This window comes from Lates calcarifer, linkage group LG23 (assembly GCF_001640805.2).
Source record: "Lates calcarifer isolate ASB-BC8 linkage group LG23, TLL_Latcal_v3, whole genome shotgun sequence".
Lineage (NCBI taxonomy): Eukaryota > Metazoa > Chordata > Actinopteri > Centropomidae > Lates > Lates calcarifer.
Window position 1 is genome coordinate 15,274,143 of NC_066855.1, and position 21,012 is coordinate 15,295,154.

Below are 21,012 nucleotides of genomic sequence, written 5' to 3' on the forward strand. Positions count from 1 at the left end.
AGTCATAGTTTGGCCAAGATCTGTGAGGCACCTGCTCTGAGATCAGAGTTGTGAGGGAGGAAGATGGAGGCTGATTTCCAAGCCAGGCTTCAGGTGTGTGTGTGTGTGTGTGTGTGTGTGTATGTGTCTGTGTATGTCTGTCTGAGTACGGATTCTGTATAAAGCTTTATTTATTTTATTCAGGCTATCATTATCCAACACGCAATGTTTGGGCCATGGGATAATTTCTCACAATGCCCTGGAGCCAGATGTTTGAATAATACATGTGCAAAAAAATGATGCATGTGCTACAATGCACACAGACACTGGCATTTATAAGAAAAGCATACTGTGACAATATGTGAAAGGGAAACATCAAACAGTGTGTGTGTGTGTGTGTGTGTGTGTGTGTGTGTGTGTGTGTATGTGTGTGTGTGTATGTGGACATTTCATTCAAAGCCAAATAATTTTAGCACATCATGTGTCTCAAATTCACAGCATTTACAGATGTGCACATTCCTTTTTATTGAAGCTTGAGTAGCTGAAACAGGTTTCCTGTGGGAGAATAATAAATATTTGACCTACTGCCTTATATGGGTTCAATAAATATGTTTCATGGTCTCACCAGAAAATTACACCATGAAATCAATCCATCCATCTTTGCAAAATCTTTGGTTCTAGAAGCTTGGTTTGCAAGACTAGTTGGTTAAACACTATATAATGATGAACTAACCAATAGCTGTCTATGTTATCTGTACACAACTAGTGAATCAGCAAGCTTATTGGGGTGTTAGCTTGGCTCGGTCACTAAAGGATTGAGTTCACACAGTTTATTCAAAAGATGTATTTTATATACGTTGTATGGTATACGTTGATTCCCTCTCATAATTGTAGGACAAACGCTCTTTGTGGACCACTTTACACAGGTTTATATGGATGACAGTTAAATAAAATGGTATAAACACAGCTAAAGAAAGCTATGGTCTTCAATTTTGAATTCTCAAGCTCTCTGTTCCCTCAAAAGGTCAGCACTGTCGAGATAGCTTGCTATCAATCAACTGCGGAAATTCACTCTCAAAAGCTGAACGTCACCCCAGTAGACAAATCCACAATTTTCAATTTTGCAGGAATATTATTCCATGTGATACTGGTATGATCACATTTATGACTTGCAATACAGTACATGGCTCTGAGTAACTGCTGCTAAATATAAAAAGAACATTTAATATGTGTGGGATGCAAGAGAGGTTAGCTTTAAATTTAAAGAATAACCCAAATCTAGGTCTTGTTTTCATGGTCATCACCATAATGGTTGTTAGTTATAATAACTTTGTTCTCACAAAGTTCATCTCTGAGATCTGGGAATGCAGAAACAACACTAAACTGTGGGGGCACACAAGAATGGAGGGTCAAAGCTGAACCAGGAAGGCTGACTGTAAACTGTGATGGATGTTGTACTCTATGTTCTCTAAAAAGTTTAATTATCTTGGGGCTTGTTTAAAACCGATCATCTGACTGTGTGTTTCTTACCCAGTTTGACTTCTTTCTAGCAAATCAACACATTCCCACATATCACCAATTACACAAAAAATGTAAGACCAATGTAATAAAGTTAATGTGTATTTTAAAAGACTGGTTTCCCATATAATGATTAAGACTGGTGCATTTTGCATCTTTAAAAACAGCTGAAATTTGTTTTAAGGACTAGAATCTCTGATTGCATTTAGACTTTATATTTATTAGCCAACTCCAATGTATCTCTGACTGCCTCTGAAGGTTATGTGGAGGATCAGATACTGCTACTGAGATCGAATGTGCTTTTTCACTAATTAAATCTGATAACCCAGCATGCTTGTTAATGAAAGGTGAGAGCAGTCATCAGACACAGGTTATGAGCACCATACTATATGTCTCTGATGTACACAGCTCTCTACTGAGAAAAACAAAGCACAGAGAAAGATGCATGCAAGACCAGAAAAATGAAAAGATGCAGGAAAGACAGGAAATCGCTTAAAGCTGACACAAGTAAAAATTTTCTGATTACATGTATCCCACATAAAAATGTACAGAAAACAGCCATTATGTTAGACAAGCTATTGACTTTGTGTGGCTCAGTTTGAACCACACATATCTCAAATTCAAATAGCTTTATTTGGCATGGCCACATTTACTATACTGCTGCACCTCATTTTTCTCTCCCTCTTACTTCCTCCCCATCTATTTTCACTTTCTCTCTTGAGCATCAAAACAGGAAGGGAAGGTTGAAATTCAGGAGTTGGAGAGCATTTGAAAACAAAATGACCATCTATACACCCTCTAGATGGAAACACCTCTTACAGTCACCTCTTAAAAGTGCCACCTGCAGGAGTAGCTATTTTTAATGACTTATTTGATGATGGCTATTAGTCCCGTAGTGATGGCATTTTGCAGTTGAATTAATAACAAAAAGAAATCTACAAATTCTCCATTTCCTGTACTTTTATGCTGTGTGATGCTATGAGCCATCATTTCAGGTTTTGAAATAGACTTACTGATGGACAACTGCTCATTATCATGTCACTGATTTTGCACACTTCCATTGCATTTTCCTTCTTTATCTCCATCATCACACATATGTACATGTACATATGTATATGATAGGGCTGTTTATATCTGCCCTGATCTCCTGACTCGATTGGCTTCAGGCTGGATGGGAAATCATACTGAAACAAGCCAAACAATTAGCTTGGTCACATTAGCTGCTTAGTGAACTGAACCAATTAGTCTCAGATCAATTTTCAGTGTCTACTCCTTTTGAGGCAGAGAACTGGTGAGCTGAGGACAGTAGGACAACCACCAGAATCTAAATGGGAAAAAAGTAAGAAGCAGAAGAAAATAAAAAAAACATACTCCAGAAGACTGTATATGCACTATATGGGATGGGGATATTGACTTTGCCTCTGAGTAGTTCAGTTGTAGGCTTACATATATATTCTGTGTCCTTAACAGTGCAAGAGGATCCCTGTGCATGTATGACAACCTGTACAGCACATGACAGCACGAGATCATCTCTCTTTACATACTGCACTGCTAAGATGTCAATAAGTACAGTACACATGAAGACATGCACTATTTGACATACAGCAGTATGTATATCCTGCAGGTGTGGCCGGTGGGAGCAGGATCAGGTGTGTGAAAGTAAATAGCATGAGACTGCAAAAACATCATGTGAGCAGCACTACACAACACAGCTGTATGATATGGGTGTGCTATGTGTGTATAACATCAAAGCAGCTACTATCAGTGAATGCTGTCATATATGGGAACGGCTACTGTATTAAAGGATTAGTCCAAGCAAATTACATACCAACATTCTCCACTCACATCTAATAGTATCTAGCCATTTATTTTTTTGTTTTATTTGTCTACGACACCAGTCTTGAGATTTCAGTTCAACAGCAGCACAAACTGCTGCCTTCAAAATGTTCACACAGTTGAATCAACACCTCTCTAACACAGTTTCAGTGATGTTGGCAAGTTAATCTAGCAAAAAATATTACACAAACTAGACCAATGTAAAACCAACTACAAGGTGTAAAGAGTCAACAATCAGTGCCTGGATGTGGTGCTAATCTCTGCATCTACACACATTAAAACTGAGAAGTTTATTTGTTTATTATTTACCTGGTTTCCCTTGTGTATGTGGTACAGAATTTGCCAGTCGTAGATGATGCGCTGAAATGAAACATCACACATCATAACCCTGAATGTCATGGAGGCTTCCTGTGTTTGGCTGTGGTATTTACTGCTTTGTCTTCTGTTTGAGTGAAATTTGCCTAGAAGGCATTTCCAGCCAGATTGGGTTTACATGTGGTGTTAAAATCTGCCTTGTCTGACTCAGACCTACTTCAGCAGAACACTGTGGTCTTCAGGGCTAACAAGGCCTCCCCCTACACACAACAACCCCCCAGCCAACAAACTCTTTTCATCTGAGCCATGTTTCTACAGAAGTCATCATATAACAGGAAATTCTTACATCAAATGCCATGTTGGTACATGGAAGAACAGAGTGGAGAAGCACGGAGGAGGAGAACCAAAGCACGTGAACGCAGAGAGATGAAAGGAGCATGAGGAAAGCTCAAGCTGCTTCAAAGAGAAATTCCACTGATATTTTACACATGGTGTTATGTCATCCTTGCCATTACAAGCAGCTTGAGGGACAGATATACTGAGCCTCATGTAAGAGCTGATTTGTCTTAGCACTGGCTTTTTAATCAATTTAATCATTTTGTTGTTCAACAGTATTTTTTGTTTGTGGAGGTAAACTCTGCTATTGAAAAATGAGCAAAAATAAATAAATAAATACAAATCTGCCGGGACAACTTTTTATTGCTTCTCACTCTAATTTCCTTTTCGGAGTCTCATAACTCACCACGCGACATGCTGTGAGAGACAAGTTGTTTCGTCTCATATACTGTCCAAGTGTTTTGCAGCCAAACAGAATGAGTTATTTCTTTCAGAGTACAACAGTAAAAAGATGCTGTATACAGAATAACATCACAGAAACCTGAGACGACTGGATCTTTGATGAAGACTCTAACAAGGTAGTGTACTGTATGGCTATCTTTATTATAGTTATAACAGGAAGGTTACATGTGGTTTCTGTTCTGTGCTGTCTTAGCTGCTCCAAGAACATAAAAATACAAGGTAAAATCCACAAGCCTCCACAACCAAACAATCTACCTTAATGATGAGCTGCTACCCCACATATCTCTTTCTAACTTGGTTTTCTCTTATGTTTATGGAATTCCACTTCAGCAATACCACATGTATCTTATTTGCATTAAATGATGCACTTTTAGTTACACAGCAAAAACTAATGAGGTTTGATTATTTTAATCATAACCTAGCAAGTAAACCCTGCTTCCTGCTGGGTTTTATTGACTCCACACATGAGCTCACTCATGTTATCCTCAAAGTCTGTGTCATAACCAATTTCAGGCTTCAAACAGACCACCTTCATCTGTCAGAGGACACAACTGCCAACTGTAATTAACCAAAACATCTCTGCTTCTACTCAAGTGTATATGTGTTCAGTTCAAGTCTACCACTGCAGTGATGTTGGCAGTCTTTATATCAGCTGCTGGACTCATTTACAGTGCTCTTCTCACTGCTGCCACTCCACTCATCTGAAAGCCATGTCATCACTTCCTGTAACTGTAACATATGCCCCACCTCCACCAGTATCCATCTGCAGGTTCTGAGTCTTAATTCCAGAGATCAGAGCTGGATGACTAAAATAGACGTAACACTATTTCAAAAGTATACTATAAGATTACATAACTGCATTGCATGTCGAAATGAAGGGTTTTACCTAAAATGACTAAATAAATCAAAAAAAATCATATCAATTTTTAAAAATCAGAAGAGTGTGCAGCTGACCTTTGCAGTTGTTTTCAGATTAATGATACATAAGTCAGTGATTCTGAGATGCTGGAACTCATTGTTTGGTCTCCAGGATTTGCTGTGGACTGAATTTAGCAAAAGCTTGATCATAAAAATATTCCCTCAGCTACAGATATATGATGGCATTTTAATCAGAAGGGAGAAGCTAATCCCCTGTTTTAGACTCCATTAGTCTGAGTCCTCATGTGTCTCATGTCTTCTTTATAGTAATTTGCTAGAAAACAAATTGTGGACTTGTTGGCTAAAACAGATCTTCTGAAACTTAAAAAACATTTTTCATACTGATAATGACTGTTATGTTAATTTTAATTATATTGATGATGGTCAGTAATCATCCTTGACAGCTAGATGATTATTTTTTGCTGGTCTTGCTGCATCAAGGCACAGAGACTCACTTAATATTTTCAAAGGAACAATGTGACTCATCTATTGGGATTAATGCTTATCATACAATACTTTTTTATGTGAAAATGCTTCCCTCTTGGGCAGCTAGTATATATTTAATCTTTAAGGCGGATGTCACAGCAATACATCCTTCACTTTAATTTGATGCTTCATGCAGTAAAGTATTGCATGAATGTGTCTATAAAGTCTGCAAAGCCTTACCTCAAATCAAAGTGTGTGCAGTCACAGTGTCAGTGTCCTGGTTTTAAATTAGTTCACTTTTATCTCAGTCACATCAGCAGTTTGAAATCCTTAATGTAAAACCTGGAGATACTCTGCATAGACATGCAGTCCAGTTCATCTAATCAACAAAAATTAGGGATCTATTATTGCATCAAATGTGGTTTTGATTAGTATTTTATATTTAAACATTTTAAATGAATTGAACTTAATTGGACACCATAAGTAGACTAAGACCAAATCAATGACAGTGATCCACAGTCCCTAAAGACTCAGTTAACATGCTCTATTTGCCTTTTTGAGTGAAGGCTTCATGGGCTTAACTTCATCATCTCTCCTTCAGCAGGGCAGAATGGACTCCCAACCTCATGTTCGATAACATAATGAGGTCTAAGGCATCACATTCATTATCACATTTAACGGTCAAAATTGAAAGCAGCTGTACCCATGCATCAATAGAAAACATCAATACTTTGGTTCTGACACGTCTAAGAAAAGTCTCTTGAGCAGTGAGGGGTTTCGTATTTGTAAACAACCTTGTTAGAGCTTTTAATGGGTGTTGAACTGGGAGGTATTCAGGGGCAGGCTTATTGTGATTACCATTCCATCAATACCACTTGCTCCAACAGGAGTCACTTGACCAAATATCAGAGCTATAACCATTAGTGTACAAACAATCAGTCACATTCATTGATTACATCACCACAATTTCAATGGTTCTAAAAGCAGCCAGTGGTAGTTGGTCCACCTCTTTGAACCATGAAATTTTGTAGAGCCATTTATGTCTCCCTGTGGATAAAACTTCAGTGATGCCCAGACTTTTCCTCTAGCACCATCATGATGTTGCCATGAAATCAGATACAGACAGACTTTAGTTTTTGCACAGGGTGAATTGTATTTAGTGTTTTGTGTGCTAATGCTAAATCATAATGATAACCACAATAAAGATTACCTGCATTGTATTCTATAGCACGTTGGTTTTTCACTGCCAGCTTGTTACTTAAAATATAAAAGTTCTGTTCAGATAAATTTGGATAGATATAGATGCAGATGAGCAATCGGCGAAGGGCTAAAGAAAACTCATTAACACTAGAGTAAAAGCTAAAGTACTAATACTACAATGATACCATCTTCACTACCTTTCTATGAGAAATAGAAAAAATGTAAATAAATAAAACCCATTTTTCTGCCTAAATAAAACAGAATTACAAATCTGTTCATGCTGTCAGTGTCAGCATTGTTATATGAAAGCTGAGGTCTGAATATAGTTCGGTCCTGCTAAAAAGTATTGAGTTCAATTTCCAGAGCACACCTAATTATTAATTGATTGAAAATGTTGTATGAGACTATGTGAGCCACACAAGAGTAGGCTGGAAAAAAGATATGAAACCAGAGGGTAAACCTTTATTAAATTAGAGTGTCGGAACATGTGCCCTCAGGCTGACTTCCTTTAAATTTAAGTTAAAATTTTAATTCAGTACTGATTTGCTCACAGTCAGTTTAAGATTCATTCCCCATGCCACTGGCTGATGACGTTCACTGGTGCTTGATTCTCTAATTTTTAAATAAATATTTTTTTAAGAATGTCTCTAACAGCTTACCTGGGTGAGCAGAGGACAAAACACTGAACCTGACTGTCAGGACACCTGGGAGAAAACCTTATCAAAGCTACACAGTCAGATGTCCACAGAAAATGATGAAAAACATTACATCCTGTCACCCAACTTGCTCCAAGTTATGAAAAGAGAGAGGAAAAAACAGTAACGACTGACAGTTCTTGTATTCTGCTGAGGGTGGGAGGATTAAAGACTGTGAGAAGATGCGAAAAGATGAGAGGAGAATGAGAGAGACTATCTGAACGAGCCCTTGCAGTGGGGCAGATTACTTGCATCTATGGTGTTCACACAGATTTCATGAAGCTAATATCAAAGCAACAGCTGGAGGAAAAGGCCAAGCAGAGACACGAGGACAGCTGCAGAAAGGGAATGAGAAATGCAATCTCCGTAATAGAGGAGGAGCACGCCAACGACTGTGTGCGCACGTGTCTGTGTTTCTATGTATATATTCATACACAGTTCAGTACCCACCTGCCCTCTGCCTCTTTAACTTTAAAGGAAATTTTCTTGTGAAACTCAGTTGGCTAACTCTTCTGGGCTAATATTTTATACAGCACCAAACTAAAACCTTGGGATGAATTCAGCAGCCCTCTGGTTGAGAACATCTTAAAAAATGCAAACCCCATCAAAGAGCTCCACTCTGAATCCATATGAAGATGTAGCTGGCTCTCACTGGAACTCTCTTCCTCTCTCTGAGCAGCTACTTTCTTCTGGAGCCTTGATGTAAACCCTCTGGGTTTTTATTATTAAAAGTTATTCCTATTCTTAGACAAAAAAAAAAATCTTTGCTTTTACCATTTCCTAAAATATTTTTCATGGACAAGGGATGTATGTTTTTGTTTATCTTTATGTTCTTATCTGTTTATTGTTCTCATTACTGTACCAAATAACCTAACCTTATGTAATAAATTATCTAAGAGTAAATTATTTGGTCATTCTGCTCTGAATCTCAGCGGTGGATCTTAAGACAATTTAATACTGAAGCAGAATTAATTTCCTGTGGAAGATAATCCACTGTAAACTCCTACAGAGTTCAAAGAAAAATGCAAGAGAAGCCAGTTTACATTCGTTTTTATCATATTAGAAGGCGATCTATTATAGACATGTGATCTGTTACATGGTTAATACATCAGTGATATTATACACCATATGTAGAGAGTCAACAATAGTAAACATATAAATTCATACTGTGTTAATACTGTGGCTGAGGACAATTTGTACAATATCTTAACCTTGAGTTGCACACAAACAACTTTGTTCCAAAGATATGAAAAACGAGGATAAGACAAAATAAAGTGTGACATCAGAGCAGTGTACTGTTTACTCTGGAGCCATTTCAATTAAAATAAATTGAGCAGTGACTTTGAGTGTTTGAGTGAAATCTGAGCCTCATCAATCCTCAATATACCTAAAATTATTAGTATTCTGAATGCATGTGCCAACTATTTATCCATTACTCATTTCATGTAAAACAGCAGGCTGATTGTGAGCACTACCACTGTGATAAACTGTAGTAACATGGGTTAAAGTGAAATACTGTATGACGTTTTAAACTATATTTCAGTTCAGTGACCACAGACAAAATAAGGTCTGCATCCTGACAGGCTGCTGTCTGGCTGTTAGTCAGTGTGACCGTCCACCTGTGACAGAACAGTGACATTACTGTTTTATGCAGTTATGCAGTTTGAAGTGAAACCATTTGAATTAACCCCTTTTGGGTACAACTTTGATGGGTATTTTTTTCCTCAAAGGAGAACACAGGACATGTGATTTTCAGAGCAGATACTGAATATATTTAACATTCAGATTACATAGTATGAACCTTTAGAACCTAACGCAGCACAACTGTGATGGTCAGAGATTAAATCAAAGTACAGAGGCTAGCTAGCTGCATACAAATCTGCACTTCTGAAAAACTTCACCTATCTGACATTTTCAAGGTTCAGTCTAAAAACACCAATTAATTGTGTTTTTTTTTTTTTAAAGCAGCCATAAGTTGCTTTGCGATCAAACCAGGCTAACTTGTGGTCTAACCTAGGCCAGCTAGAATCCTACTTCTTACTTCGATCATGAACACTCGCTATGTAGTCAAAGCCACTATTATTTGAAGAGTTACAGTTGAATTTAGTGGTGCTAAAAGTTGTATGAAATATATTGAAAATTCAGCAGGGAACAGAATTAACAGAAGTAAGGAGTGAACAGAAATCATCACAGGTCCTGTATATTAAATACTATGGAACCAGACAGGAGAACGATGGCACTGAGGGAAGCAAAGAGCTCAACAACAGAGTGACAGGAACACAAAGGCATGCTGCTGATACCTTTAATTGACCAATAATGATGGATTACTGATAGGTGTTTTAATTGTTATTATTATATGATGTTGGCATATGACTGATGTAACCTGTCTGAATTAACATGATGCTTCATCAGTCATGCTGCTGACAGGATTACATGAATTGATGCAACTTAATGCAATATTCTGTCTTTGATTCACTAATGCATAGCAGCTCATGTCATGTGAGTGAGCCTCTCTAACTTTGCAGTGAGCAAAAGGCAGCGTTACTGGATTTTTGTGTGCACTTTTACCAAACTTGAATACTCCTCAGTTTTCTGTGATTATCAGAAATTACCAATTTATGATTACGCAGCTGATAGAACATTAATAGGGAACTATTATGATAATCAGTCACTGAAGTCATTTGGTTCCAGCTTTTCCAGTGCAAGGATTTGCAAGGATTTGCAAGGATTTGCTGGATTTTTCAATACTAATAGATCACTTTATACAGTTTCCATCTCTTCTAATGTCCTGGGTCACTATAGCAGATTGTGACGTTATAGATCTTAGGAATGGAGAATTTTTCCTTGTTTTTGCTGTCTGCAACTGACAGCTCTTAATATTCGCATACTGAAAAACTGTCCTACAACACAACAACCGTACAAGTGAGTAAGTCATAACTTCACTTAATACACTGTGTTCTGTGAAGGATGAATGGCCTTGTCAGCAACTGTAAGGCTATATAAACATTTCTAGTTCTGCTGAAGGCATAGACACACATGCCCATTGATTTTTTATGAGCAACAATGACATGCTTTTTTTCATGCTATACAGGACAAACATGATTTATTTATTTTTGACTGACAAGTGTAATGTGTAACATACTCTGTATTACTTATACTGTACTTGGAAATCCTTCCAATGCCTCAATTGTCAGATTCTGATAACTCAAATGTACTATTATGTACATCTGACCACACATTTCCCTCACCCATACACACAGAGACACACATTGTCACTGCTTGGAACCATGCTTAGACGAGTGTGGGCTGGGGTCCACTAAGCTGCCAGGCTCCATCTCTGTTAGTGTCAGCTCTCTGGGTTAAAAGCCTTTAATATGAAAGATGGCAACAGCAACGGCACATGAAAAAATAACATAATAGGTCTGTGAAGACAGAGGAGACGAGAGAAAGTAAGAAGAGCTGAAGGTCGAGTGACGGGTATGGGTGGAAATACTATATCCACCTACTAGGGCTGCAACTAATGGTTGTTTTCATTATCAATTAATCTCCTGATTATTATTATCTTATCTTATATTACCATGATTGGAATAATGTATACAATTCCAGGCACAACAGCACCTTATAGCTTATAGGTAGAGGTGTTTTAATCAATAACTTTCTATTATTATATATATCTATATATTATTATTTTTATAGTTTAGTCTATTTTGTTTATTTAACCTTGAATTGTATTGTTAGCAACCTAGCTAATAGTTTCTAGTGATTCATATTAAGTGGCTGCTGTAACGCTGCAATTTCTCTTTAGAATTAATAAAGTACTCAATCAATCTATGGATCTATAGTTACGCCTGACACTGAGTGGAGGGTTACTGGTATCACTGGCTGTTGTTGACACAGTCCCACATCACATATCACTGCAAGCATTGTTTGCAGGATACATACGACAAGTCACATGCAATCAGTACTTCCTCTCCTCTCTCACACATCCACACCAACATACAGACACTTCTTCTTCCTCTTCACTTTCACTCTTGCCTTTATTTTGTCTTCTCATGCTGCTTCTTAGTGTTGAAACTGATATTTTAGTAAACCAGAATTCTAGTTCAGAGCATGTATTAATGCTAAATTAAATTTAAAAAATATTAATCACAGACAGCAGTCTGGGGGATTACTTTGCTAAAGGCATCAGTATGTTTGTGTATTTATCAGCCCCAACTGGAAATAGAACTTATCACTGCATATTTTTTTAAATTTTCTCTGTAATGGAGCCAGCAAAGAGGGTTGTATGATTACAGACCTTCCTAGGATCACACTGTCGCAACATATATGACCAATAAAACATTTAATAGTGTAGTGAAGATAATACTTCTTGCCTGACAATATGGTAAAAGATCAGACCATTCAGTTCTTATCAGTCCATTTTTCCTACAACACCCATAAATTGCTCAGCGTTAAACATAAGAGTATTTAGGCTTGAGGCACTGACTTTTAAAGCAGACATTTTGTATTTTTCATTACAGTATACGCTCTCTGGTGTAACGCACAGCTGTCAACTCTGGTACATGTAAACCCCAACAGGATACTATATTTTCTGTATTCATGTGGTAAAATAACACATAGCTGACAAGCCTTGTTAGTTGTGCCTGCATTCTGCCGCAGGACACATGCACTGTCAACCCACAGTCCCATTCACCTGTCACCTCAGTTACATTATGCAGCTGTGGATATTGTATGTGTTCCACAGGGAAACCACACATTAAGCAAAGTCTACAGAAATGACTGAGGGCAAAGATTAGAGGGAAGCAGAGCATTAAAAAGAGGGCACGTGCTGTGGTGTTCTACCCTGGTACAGATGGGTGAACATTACCCAATTCCTGCTAGCCTTACTGTGACATAAACTACAGTATGCTTGCTTTGCAGCGCCATTGTGGATTAATTTCAAAATTTCCTTTTCAGCATTAGAGAATGTGAAATAACATTTAGGCTTATCTGACCCTTGTTTAGGCCTGGGGAATGGACCTAAATACTTTTTGATATCAACTGAAATGTGTCTGTGGCACCTTCTTCCTGATTTGAAATTGAAAAATTGAAAAACATGTTTAGACCATTTTTTTTTTTTTTTTTTTTTTTTTTAGGAAAACATGCTTGTATTTCTCAAATTAAAGTAATATAAAATCAAAAAGCCCACTCACTTTGAAGTGATACCTATCCCTATTCAAGCTAGCTATTCTTCATTTTCCATTGGTGGTGTTTGGTTTGTAAGTACAGCCTTTCAGTTTTGCATACGTCCCCTCTCTCTCTAAGGAAATATGTAAATGGTCTCACAGAGTGAGACTGAGCAGATTGTGATAGTGATGCAGTGTGTGGAATTTTAATAGGCACCACACAATTCTGTATGCACACACACATATTTTGTGCTCTCTCTGAAATGAATTCATTTTCCCACGTTAGCCAGAGGAAAATGTTATCTCCAGTCAACCAAAACCAATTTGGGATAGAATAAAAGATGTACCTGCCCAATTGACAGACACTAAAACCTCTGATCCCTTGTTATCCGCTTCATTTCTTTCTTTTGACACCAAGATAACTGATTCAACAGCTAGAACACTCTGTCAGTCTAGAAGATCATCATTTCCATTTGCAAATAAGCAGAGCAGACGGGTGGACAGCATACTTAACGAGCACTGAGATATAATGCCCCACAGCCGATCAATAAACAACTTGTGGAAGTGACTCATCACTAGTGCACTCACCCTCCTCACCCCTCAGGGAAAGTGCTGAGGCAAACCTCTCCCCACGTCCGCTTCAGAATGGACAAGGAGAGATGTGATGGCCCCGCTCAGACACAAGTGGCCTGCTGGCAGCAAGTCCATCTCATTTCATTGATCTGCTCGGCCCAGATCTGAGAAATATGACCAAGGGCTGATTCCCTAATGGGACCACAAATGCAAGCGGTAGGGCCACAGCCTGTCTGCATGATGTATGCCAAGCAGATGGACGGGCCACTCATCTTCTCATTGTCAGCTAATCGCCTCTACACCATGCTTTGAGTCTCAGTCAGGCCATGGCTAATAGCCAGCAGGCCGTGTCTTCCACTCTCACCCAACCCCCTCCTGCTTTAGCTCAATGTCATGCATGCATACTGTATATCACCCCCTCTCTACCATGTGCCACTCCATCCACCTTCCCATAGGGGACACGACAAGTGTTGTTGTTATGGTGATGCACATGCTGTACATTTATAATTGAATGTATGGTGCTTTTAAGGCATCAACATCTTTGGTCTACACAGCCACAGTTTGTATTCAGGCACATGCTGCTCACAACTATAGATTATTTGCATTTGGACAGGCCTTTTGAATTAATTGACTTTAATAGTCAAGGCAATATTTGACTTAGTTGAAGTAATATATAAAAGCAATCAGAGAGAAAAGCCCTGCTCAGTCTGTCTACTGATGGTATCTCTCCACAATATTGAAAAGGTGGCTGATAAGATCAGCTAAATCAATCATTTGGAAGGTTAATATTTTTTTTCCCAGTACACAAATGCAACACTGCTTAATCTTGGGATCAAATCACAGAAACTATATTAAAGTCAAGTTATTAAAGTAAACCTACATAATAAAACAGGCTTAACAAAGTGGGAAACTATGAACCAGCTCCAACTTCTTCTCCGTGTTCTTGACTATAATTTATAAACTTTATTAGGCCTGGGTATCAAACCTCAATACTTTTGCTACCAACTTAATCTGTAACATAGCAGTGCTGAAAACTTCCATGTACCATGACCAGACAGATTTCTAATCTTGTTGACATTGATTTAAAACAAAATTTTTAAACTGCAACTACAATTTTTGGTTATATAGTAAAAGTTATATAAGTTTATACTGAGGTTTCAAAAAAGTAACAGCACAAATATTAAACATTTTTAAGGATCCAACCCAAGACTCTGTACACTGGTTTAGGCAAGTAGGTCCTGACTGGCTTGTGACCCCTTATAACAAAGCAATGTCTACTTGTGATGCAACATCATCAGCTACATAAGCCTACAAACTATGACAAGAGCAAAACCAATCTCCAGGTGATTTTAGCCCAGATTTAAGTAAAATAATCCAGTTATTCACATAAAAATAAACAACAAAAAAAAAAAAACAATCTATAATTTTGTGTAGCAAAAATGTTTCCTATCCTGTTAAACATCTTATGATCCATCTTGGGGTGTTACGACTTCCAGATTGATAACCACTGACCCATACATGTCCTACAACAGAAACTTTGTAATGATTGGGATCTCAGGAATTAATCTTATTCCACTGCTGTACTTGCTGTAAAAATGCTTCTGATGCGAATTTAAACGAAACATAATCTCAGACAGTATGAGAAAGCACAACTAGAATTACATGACCTGACATACAGGGTCAGTCCCTCTGCATCCTCACCACTTGTCTTAATTAAACATGACAGGGTGACCTTCCCCCCCTCTTTTAAGACCATCTGAGCCCTCATATGTTGTCAATATCACATATGCCTCTCAGTTTTCAAAGTTTCTGGTAAGTTTTAAAAAACAAAAAATCTTCACTCATGTCCTCCAAAAGTTTGAATCTGGACTTTATGAGAAAACAATGCACATTTGCTGCACTGACACTCACAACGTTAGTTTCAAACCAGTTGCAATGATTAAAAAGAGCCTTACCGTGACTTTCAGGGTTAATCTTGCAAGACTTCATCTTCACTGGCTCAGAGAAAGGCACCTACAAACACAGGCAGAAACAATCACTCACTTGTGACCCTATTCCATATCTTAAAGAAGTGAAATGAGTGATCCATACTACTACTGTATAATCCATGCAGATATATCACTTTGAATTTGCAGTGAAAAGTTTGCTCACTGCACAACTCAACACTCACCTAGATGTATGCTTTTTTACCCAGCCAGGAGTGAATACTCACAGGCCTACAATGCTTCTAGTCTTCTGGTCTAGACTCATGCTGTCATTTTTCTGATGAGGACCGTCTCAGAATTACAAGTGCAGAAATCAGTATAATTTTTAACCCTTCAACATACACTCTTCCCCTTCTCTTTCCCCATTAGTAGCTTTGAGGTTGTTAAGATCATCTCAATCCATGGTGTAATGTACAGTATATTCTTTGTTTTAGTCTGTTTCAGGTCTGCATTAAAACTATTATGTTTACACTGAGTAGAATATTAAAAACCAATGCATATTTTTCACAGCTGAACCATTCCAATGAATGGAAATACTTTCACTGTCTTCTGACATTAGTAATTTTATACACATTTCCCTAACATTTAGTCAGACATATTTGGTATCTTGTAGAAGAGATCCCAAAAATTCCAAATAAGGCTCTGTGGGTTTGAACAAAGTTTGGATGTTTGCTAAGGTCACTGAACACATCCTGACAAGTTATCAAGTTAAAAAATGTAATTTTTTCATTTTGCTTGCTCATGGTGGAAATTGTTGGGTCTCTTTTTTTAAAAATATAATAATAAAAATACCTGCTCTATATGAAAAGTGCCTTGAGATAATTTCTGTTATGATTTAGCGCTACATAAATAAAACTGACTTGACATGACTTTCAATAAATGCCCCAAAAAAAACATGATCTGGATGGGAATCTCTTACTAAGGTCAGGATGTGTGACAGTGCCTGTGACTGCTGCCTTGTCAAAAAAAAAAACACTCATATCTCCACAGAGGAGTGGGAGCTAAAGTAATACAAACACTGGCTAAACAAAGAGCTCGTATGGCCAGCCACACACGTTTCAGCGTTTGAAGCCTGTATTGCTGTGTGTTTTCTCCAGGCCATGGAAGCAGGGCTATTTTCCTCTATGGATGTATGAAAGAGGTAACGGGTGAAATGTACTTGCAGCAGCAGCCACTGTGGCTGACCTTGGTACTCCTCACGAATCAGCCAAGCACTCAGCTCAAGCACAGGCAGGAGAAAAATCACTGTGAATAATTTCTTAATGCTTTCACAGAGGAACAAAGAGGGAGGGTGAAAGAAAAGGGTCAGGGGAGAGAAGTGGAAAGTAAATGCTAGACGAGGGGGCGGACAGAGACACAGTGAAAAGTTGAAATGGGTGATAGCGAGACAGAGAACAAATAAGCAGTGGAGACAAAGAGAAAGAGGAGAGGAAGAGGCGCGTGATGATACATAAAGTCAAGAGTAAAAAGGAGAAATGGCTGAAAGACAGACTGAGCATGAAAGGGAGGTGGGGGGAGTTGGTGTCTGGGGGATGGATGGCTGGAGTGCTGTGTCCGGTGTCCTGGGATCCTGCTGCAGTCTACATAATTCATCGCAGCACCAGATTCATCCAGGGTGACTTACATTGCTCATCATTTATATGCTATCACCTATGAATTATTAAAATAATGAGTTGCGTGTCTGATGATCCATGAAGGATGGAGGTGAGCTCACTACAGGGAAACATTGACTTAGAGGTCAGTCACAAGAAGCTACTGCTAAACAAACTGTAGTGAATCATGGTTGTAAAATTTAAAGACCAGGGGTGAAATGTTTCTTATATCATTCAGTCAACTGTGTCATAAAATACAAAACCTGTCTCCAAGAGAAAACAGATAGCAGTTCCTGGAAAAGTAGCCCAGTGTGTGACACTACTACTTGGAAGCCATCAAAGTTCACAGTGCCTGTGTGCATATTAAGTCCACTGCAGAGGTGGGCAAATCAATACCTAAAGTATCAATACAACCAAGTCTTGTTTTGAGTATTGATACTGGCATCGATAAGAGAGATACAAACAAAATTGATCTGTCTCATCTCTTCTGTGTTTCTTTCAACAAAGACTGGAAAAACCCCTGCCAATAAAATGCTGCTGTCATCCTCTGAGAAATGTGAGGTTAGATCACATTTTTCTCTGCTGCTGCTGCTGCTGCTTGTTAGTTTAGAGGGAACACAAACATGCCACAGACAACTGACTACACACACAGCATCATTTAATAACAATTTGTGATTCTGGTATTATTTCATACCAACTAAACCAATACCAAAAACCAAAACCAACTAAAATTTGTGCTATCACCTTCCCCATAGTACATGGCTCACTGCATCAAACTGCAGAGCTGCACAATATGTCTAAAAACATCTCACTATTTTAAGCCTAATGATGAGATATGGAGCACATGGTTATAGAAAGAGCTTTTTATAGCTCTGACTAGAACCATGTGCTCCAGCTCTTTGCAGATCCTGCCTCAGTTGTCTTGTCTCTTGAAGTGCCAGTCTGAGCTCCAAGTTGGCTGATGCAGAGATTCCCTCATCTTTGATCTCACATCAGAACAAAAATAGAACTAACCAGCCTGTACATTAACTTACTGACAGATATACGCACAAATATAAACAGATTTAAAAAGGAGAGTAATGGAGGTGCTCACGTGGCTTAGGGATGAGGATGCTGACCATTAATGTCCTTGGCTGAAGTCCAACTGCAGACCTTTGTTGCATCTCTCTCACATGGTCATCTCTCTCCTGGTGATATACAGTATTATAAAGCCACAAAATAAAAACAAAAGCAAACAAAAAGGCACAGTAACACATGAAACTATTCTCACATTGTTGGAAGAGAGCAGTTTTCATAATTTACCATTTATATTAATTTCTGATTAAACAAATCTGAAGATTAAGATGAAGGTTCTTACCTAAACACTGGTGCATTGGCACCAGTGACTTTTTGATCCGCATTGCTGGCCTATAGCAGCTTCCTTTCATCTGTGAACAAAAGTAAATGAATGATTAAATAAGCATTAAAATCACTGCCATGTTACCAACAATGTCCAGTAACGTCAAAATAGTACTGTAACATCAAATCTCAACAAAATGTTTGAACTTATTTATATATTGTTTTCCTTCATAAAGGAATTTTTCTACTGAAAACACTTATGGTTTTAGAGCGTCTCAGAGGAGAAATCTAGCTACAGAGAACAGTCCATATAAGGCAATGTTAGCATTGCCCTCTATTTACCAGTACTGTTCAGTAATCATGTATAGGCTATATATGATACATTTCATAATGATGCACTTACACAGTAGGTCGTTATTATAAACTAGATCCAGGTGTGAAACATCAAAGGTCCCTAAGCCTGGAGGTTTGGCAGAGTAGGGCTGTATTCTAAATCTCATTTTATGAACTATAATATTCTGTCTCTCTTTCAGTTTTCCCTCTTGAGTACAGTCCTCCTGCTGTGCACAAGAACAGTGGCTGCCTTGAAAAATATGTAGTGTTCAAGTTTGCTTTCTGTTGTGTAAAACATTCTAAAATGGGAAAACATTATTGCTATTAAATGTTAGATATAAGCTGTCATTCAAATAAACTAGAGTAGACAATTCTGTCAGGTAGGGAATATCTATCAGAAAAGCACATCCAATAATACCTTTATACAATGTAGAAATAAAAAATAATGAGCTGCTGTCCAGCAAATACCTTTTGTAAATGTCAGTATTTTTCATGTTGTAATTGCATGTTTAGAAATCTACAGATTACAATTGGACAAATAAAGAACATATCATGATAATTACTTTGGAGGGTCTGTTGTCTTACTATCATAATACCTTCATTTGAATATTTAAAAAAACTCAAATATAATAACTCAATACAAAAGTGTACAGAATTTTTATATTTTAATCTAAAATATGAAAAAACTATGAAACTAAACAGTTTCTTGTACCTAGCTAGGTACCCATGAAAAAGGTCAGCATCATGATAAAAGAATACGTTTCTTCTACCATGAGCTATAACACATTCAGTTACAATTAAACACAACCGACACTCTTTTATAAACCAATACAATATATTTTGGCATTTGGGTCCCACCAGATAGTAAACCAAAAAGTTAAACAGTTTTATTTTATCATGTTTACGGGTAGACTACGTAGTTTGTTACCTGCACAGACGCCATGTTTTCCCCCCTCTTCTGACACTGCGGGAATGAAAAAAAAAAAAAATTAGCCCGCGCACCTGAGGCAGGCAGGTAGCACGTCCAAAACAAGATTATTTAACCCACGAAAATGTCCTGGAGCGACATGGCCTGGCTTAAAGAAGGAGAGCTTAGTCATGAAATGCTACATAAAAGGTAGAGGGTGCCAGCAAGAGCAACTTTTCAGCAGAGCACGCACCTGCTATCTATGGCAAACGAGTGGGCGGGGCAAAGGTAGTTTAATTAGTCTGCTTTGCTATAAGGGTGCGTTTAATTTACAATACAAGGCTGCCAGTGCGGCTAACTTTATGCACCAAAGGAAACTGATCTTTTTTGATCTGAGCAAAAGTAGCAACAAGACAGTGTAAAAATACACTTTTAAAAACATGCATTCAATTTTTTGCTTGAATTATTATTTCGTCCCAGTGCTGAGGGATCTTCTTTCAATTTCACAAAGACTAACTGGTAAAATATGATTGCAACTGCTCTAAACATGCAATGAAGAAACTGTTCAGACAGGCTTGTTCTTGACGAGAGTGTCTTAACTAAACTGTATGGTTTTCCCAGGAGTCTGCTGTAAAAAAGAAAGGCAAATTATAATTCTTAGTATGTGATCTTATTCAGTTGAAAGCTCAGCGACCCTTCTGGAACCTATTTGAAAAGTTTTTGAAAGCAAAAACTGTCCAAAGTTCAAAGTAGAACCGTCCCATCTAATTATTTTTTAGAACTAACATGCCCTCTGGCAGCAGCTGTCAATGAGACTTGGTAATAACACTGGGGAAAGAAGCTCTAAATTTAATGATAAATGGATAGAAAGCTTGAGCAATTCTATTTAACAAAGTTTGGTATAGATGAAATTATTAATATTCCACATAACTACCCATTGGGAAGCTTCCCTTACTGAGATGAATATAAAAAGGAGATTAACTTTGCATTTCAATAGTAGTTGGTCCAATTTATATCACATTATTAAGAATAATTTAAGTTATATGATTTACATTCAAGACAACATTCTCATTTATTCCTCTGAGAATATATGCTTCCCTGTCAGATCACACTCTGAAAACCAGTGCAGAGATAAGATATAAACTCTGTAGACATGGTTGCAGCAAAACAAAGCTTTCGAGCACAAAAAGATCCAGTGCAGCATGGTGATCAAAAGCAGACACACACAATTTCTGTATCATAAAAATGCTAATTGTTAATTACTGTTAATCATCATAGTGGACTGAGTCAGAGACTGAGTTTTAATGTCTCTTCTATCTTTGTATCTCCCCTTGAACTACACACATAGCCCAATTTACAGCAGGTACAAATGTGTGTTCACATGGTTGAAAACCATAGATAAAGAAAAGCTCTGTGATCCAAACTGAATTCTAA

The 21,012-nt window shown here is 37.8% G+C and overlaps 1 protein-coding gene across 2 annotated transcripts in view; it reads right to left on the minus strand.

Moving 5' to 3' along the window:
* The window catches only part of thrab (thyroid hormone receptor alpha b), a 203,875-nt gene extending 184,102 nt beyond the window's left edge, over positions 1–19,773 (minus strand). For both annotated transcript variants that reach the window (XM_051066199.1, XM_051066200.1), the window contains exons 1-4: positions 19,600–19,773; positions 18,358–18,427; positions 18,094–18,187; positions 15,379–15,436 (exon numbers count right to left, since the gene is read on the minus strand). The gene's annotated coding sequence lies outside the window, so the exon portion shown is untranslated. The remainder of the gene's footprint in view (positions 1–15,378; positions 15,437–18,093; positions 18,188–18,357; positions 18,428–19,599) is intronic.
* Positions 19,774–21,012: the final 1,239 nt, after the last annotated feature.